Source organism: Centrocercus urophasianus, unplaced genomic scaffold (assembly GCF_019232065.1).
Source record: "Centrocercus urophasianus isolate 14NV4802_14NV808 unplaced genomic scaffold, USGS_Curo_1.0 seq_10, whole genome shotgun sequence".
NCBI lineage: Eukaryota > Metazoa > Chordata > Aves > Galliformes > Phasianidae > Centrocercus > Centrocercus urophasianus.
In genome coordinates this window covers 78,205,769-78,211,183 of record NW_024884142.1, presented here as the reverse complement: position 1 = coordinate 78,211,183, position 5,415 = coordinate 78,205,769, and positions in this window count along the sequence as shown.

Below are 5,415 nucleotides of genomic sequence, written 5' to 3'. Positions count from 1 at the left end.
CGTGTAGAAGGGAAACACACCTAGCTTCCCTTTTTGTTTTAGTAGGGGAAAAGAACTACCAGGCCTCCGAGAGCGCCGTGCCTTGTAGGTGGAAATAAAATGGCTTCAATCTCGCCCGTGACCCCATGAAATTTGGGAGTCCCGGAAAACGAGGAGAGTGATTTATTTCTTTTTAAAACTCGTCCTCGGCGTTTTCGTCCCGCTTGAGGAAAGTATCTGGGGGAAAAAAAAAATGCCCCCAAACTAAAGACAGCGCACTCAGAAACCGTCTCCTTTTAAACCTTGGGGCTTGGTACTGCATCAGGCTCAGCGATATTGCATTCCTGAGAAAATAGAGTGGGCATTAGGAGAGGAATCTCCTCTTCCTAATGAATATTTACCCCTAGGTCATTACGTTCGTAATGGTCCCCGCTCAGCTCACCTTGCTCCCCTCTTTCCCTGCCAGGGGCTGGGATTTCAAGCACAATGCCCTCGGTTTTAAAGTGCCGCGTACCATTTAGTGGCGGGGTGCAGGCGAGGTTAGAATATTATTGACTTCCCGCAATATATAAGATGGATACATTTAAGACTTTTAACTTTTCTGTTGCGGTGACACGCCGTATTTTTATGAGATACCTATTATGTAGACAGAAGCATTGTGCTGGAGCTGCCTCGCAGTTGCTGGATCGTTTCTATCAGATGAAAGATTTTGAATAGTTTTCTTTCAACAATGCATCCTTTTGGTCTCGATACAAAGCATGTAGGCATGGTATACACTTAAACAGCTCTGTCACGGAGCGAGATTAAATAGAGTATATATCGGATTCTGTCGGCAGCATAATGCGCGCGGGGAACAGAATGGAGCTCCCTCCGCCGCTGAAGGAGCCCATTAAGGGCTGACGACCTGGCGGCATCTCCCACATTTCCCTTATCTGCGAGATTCGCTAAGCTGTTAAAAATCTTTACAACCAGGCTTTAAAACCGCCCGTTTCTTACGGAAGGACCGAGTTTGATAACGGGGTCCTTTAACAAAACCGCTGAGCTCTGCCGAGGGGGGTACATTACGCGCAATCTGCGGGTCCGTCTCAACGGCCGCGCGTCTCCCGAGCGGAGCGCAGGAGGGAAACGAGGCACCGCCGCCGCTCAGCCCCGAGCCCCGCGGCCGCCCCCGGCCGCACATCGGCGCGGGCGTTGCATTGCATTGCACTGCACTGCATTGCATTGCCCCCCCCCGGCGGAGAGCGGGCGGCGGGGCGCTGCGCTGCTCTGCGCTGCGGACGGGGGGGGGGCTGCGCGGAGCCGGCCTCAGCCCCGTGCCGGGGGCGGCGGGCGGAGGGCGCAGCCCGCGGGGGCTCCGCGCCGCGCGGTTCCTCCTTCAGTGCTCACTCAAGCGACTTGAGCGGAGTGCACGTGCTGAGCCCAACTTTCCTCTCCCCCTCTCCCCAGCTTTGTGCTCTGCGCTGATTGAGTCCTCATATTAAGCTCGAGATCCTTTCTAAGCAACTGCTAAGAAGTCAAGAGCATCCTTGCCTGCTTTCTCTCCGTGGCCTTTCATGCCCTCAATTTGTTATTCTACTGACACTTTTCTTAAAGTTAGCGCCCAGCATTGAAACATTAGCGACAAAAGCCCTGGAAAATCTCTCCCTCCTCAGCGCTAAATCCCCTAATGGGTCAGTGCGCCTCGAATTTTTATTTGATTTCCAATAATCTCTCCCGCTTAAATATTAAACCTCCCTCAACCCATCGCCTCACCTATGGGATATTTTTCAGATTCTCTTTGGAAAGTGCAGACTCTCCGATCTCCCCCCACGTGCACCTTCCGATTTATAAATGAGCACCTACAGATGTATTCGTCTGCTCCAGTCTCCCCTGATCTGCGCTAACGCTCTCACTCTGGATCAAAACAACGCATCCCGGAGCTCCACGCCACAAGCACGTTTATCGAACGAAACTGCGCTGCAGTTGCGCCTTCTCCAGCAAATCTCCGTCTCTGTTTTTTACACAGTTGTTAAGTACCTTTTCATTTCTTTTCGCATTTTAAATATGTATGGCAGTAAATGTTACTTGGAGGTCTTTCGTTTCTCCGTAGCACCTTCGGCTCCTATCTCTTCCTTTCTTTTAATCTTGTTATGAGAAATCATGTACACATATCTCATGAAATCCAGCGAGTATAACTTTTCTTTTTGAAATAATATATTTTTTAAAAGTTATAATCTTCGAGTTTTACAGAAAATACCATTTTTTAAAGTCCATGTTCCTACCTCGTGCTTTCTGGTTGAGGCTCTCTAAGTCCTCTTCACTTCGTTACACGGATTTCGCGAAATGATTCTTCAGCTCTGATTTAAATAAGTTTTAGTGTGAGCTCCGAATGACCATTATCCCTTAACCTGAGGTCAAGTGAACGGGAATTTACATGACAAAGAATAATGCCCATTTTGTCCAATATGAAACAACTTCACCTTCGGCATCATTAAGAAGAATTTAGTACTTCTTTCAGGGCTTGGGATTTGTTGGTTTTGTGGATTTTTTTTTTTTTTTTTTTTTTTTTTTTTTGTAAACAGTTGGCTATGCACAGTGCCATTTCCCTTTTATAAATCCCAATACAAAGGCCAACTTCTCGTGCTCTCGAATTTCGGCATTATTTGTAGAGCAGAGCCTTAAGTAGAGCACATTTGCACCTGCTGGTGTTTAAACTTCAGCATATCGGCTGGGGAGGACTTATCAGTGCGGCGCACTGCCTCGAAACAAATGAACACTCTCCATTAAAGTCAGCGCGGGGAGGAGGGAGATGTGACCATTTCAGACGCTGTCCCGGATGATGTCTCCGACATATCGGAGGGAATCACTCGGGATCCCTATAACGGCAGTCCCGCTTGGCCTCCCCCTCTCCCAAAAACACGCTCCCCCAAATTTCTGCTTCTTGAACGCTACGGCTGCTTTCCTGCTCAGAGCAGGATGAAGGCTGCAAGCGGACAGACAGACGTACACACCTTCACCCCCATCAGGGCCCTTTCCCCCAAATCTTTGCTGATCTCTCGGCGCTTCTCCCTCTGCTACGGTCACTCGCAGCAGAGCTCACACACACACACTCACACACAAAGAGGAGGCGAGGAAGTGAGCTTAATCCAAATATCAAACTTACCGTCCGCAGAGCGTCCCACCTCTCCAAACTTCAGCTTTGCAGCTCTCAGAGCTGCGCCCGGGGGAAGGGGCTGCTGCGGGCTGAGGGCCACACGCAGGGATCGGGCCCACGTCTCTGCCCTTCCGGGGTCGGGGATGGGGATCCCTGCCAGGCGCGGGCCGCTCGGTATCGAGCCGGGCAGGTATCCCCATCCCCGGGATGCCCTCGGGCAATGCGAGGGAGGGAGAGGCGGCCGTGTGCTTTGCGGTGGGTGTCTATGCGTGCAATGCTTGTTGACGGCTGCGGCGGGGAAGCGGCAGCTTTTCGAGTTTACAACCGGCTCCGGCTTCGGAACGGGGAGATGTATTTCGAACAGCGCTCCTGCGTGTCGTCTGGCTCTTAACCGGAGCTTTGCTCAGTCATCAAGAGCAATAGAAAGTATATGGAAATCAATATATAGACAGTGTGGAGGGCAGATAATGGATTCGAGTCAGTCAGTGTTATAATCTGCATTATGGGCTTCCTATTGTTTAGACCGAGCACAAATTTCCAAAGGGTGAAGTGTTGCGTGGTTGTTTTTTTTTTTTTTTTTCCCTCTCCCTTCTTCTTCTTTTTGGAAGGCTTTGTGTGCATAGGGGGAGGGGGCATTAAATCCTCCTGCCACCATTATCCCCCCCCCTCCCCCTCCGCCCGCCCCATCTGATTTTAAAGGTAGTGCTTTCACGGGGAAGCTAATGACTTTCATTTAATTGAACGTGCCCTGATGTAGCGGATTGTTCTCGCGGCCCCGCGCCTTTGTTGTTTTTTGGGGGGGGGGGGGAAATAAAGCCAATCAAACCTTTTGTCACGGCCCTATTTTCCCTCAGGGTCTCCCAAACATTTGTTTGAATCATTCACCTCGAGAGCCGAAAATACTAATTGATTTTAAAATGCCAGCCCGGAGGGACGGGGAGCTGGGCTGGAAATTACTGGCGAAGAAGCGAATCTCCACCTGCCCACGGCGGAGCCTCGGCACTGTTGCCCTCGCCCGGAGCCGAGGCCGGGGCCGGGCTGCTCCCCCCGGGACAAACGGAGCCTTCGCTGCGGTCCCCCTCTGGCCCCAACCCCTCCGCGTCCCCTCGGTGGCGGCGGCCCGGGCAGGGGTGGGCTCTGCTGGGCGGGGAGGGGATCCCGGTCCGGGCGGCTCGGCCTCATTCAGGGAAGAATTTTGATGCGATTCATTAGAAGTAACGAGTTGACATAAGGTAAATCTACATCGAGGGGGCCTTTCTTTGAGTGCGCGGGGAAGCTTCATTAAGCAGCGCTAACAAGGCGTGCAAATGCTCTGATTGGGCAGCTTGCTCGGAACGCCGGGGCCTTAGCAGGATGCCCACCTAATGAGGGTCACCACAAGAGACTGATAAAATATTCACATTTTCTATCGCACCGGGAACTTTGCACTGAAGGAGAAAGTTGGGGCAACTGCGCGGCTGTATGCCCCAGGGCGACACAGCCGGGTGGGAAAGCACTCGGCCTCGCAGCCCGGCGCTCTCTACTCCGGACTTGTGCTCATTGGAACCTTGGAACCGGCGGCACATTACCCACGCCTCCTCTTTTTTTTTTTTTTCCCCTCCAGTCTAATTATGTTTAATGCGCTGATAAATAAATAACTTGTCTGCGAGGCTCCACGCTTTTCCTCTTTTTTTTTTTTTTTTCCTGTGTGTGTGTGTGTGTGTCAGAATTATTAGGACCAGCCCGACGGCTCTAATGATGCGTCAATCACCGCCGCGTTGCCTCTCGCTGCGAACGAGTCACCCTCGGTACACAGCACAGCTCCGCTCCTCGGCGCCGCACTTAAGGCTGTCCCCTCCTCCCCCCGCGATGCGTTTCTCCAAGTTTTCATTGCTAGGTTACGATTTCTAATTAGAGCTAAGTATTTCACTTAATATTTAATTTAGACGCCCAGCACGAGTATCATACCTAGATCAGTCAATCAAGTGTCCCTTGCTGATAGCGCGGCAACGCGACGAGTTGGGCTGCGCTGGGAGCGGTGCTGCTCTGCGGGCAGGTAACGGGCGGTGCTGGGAGCGGCGGTGCGCGATGTGCGGTTCCCAACCCCGCTCCGTACCTCCAGCAGCGTTCCTCTCCCCCTCCTCGAAAAATAAATCGAAAAGGGTACCTCGTGCTTTCCTCCCGCAGCGGCTGTGTTCCCGCAGGACGAAACGTGTGTGTGTGTGTGTAAAGCGGTGAGGGGGGGTTGGGGGAAGGGGGGTGCACAAAAGTTTAAACTTGGGAGCTGCAGCTCTGCTTGGGAGCAGTCATAAAATTCCCCCCCC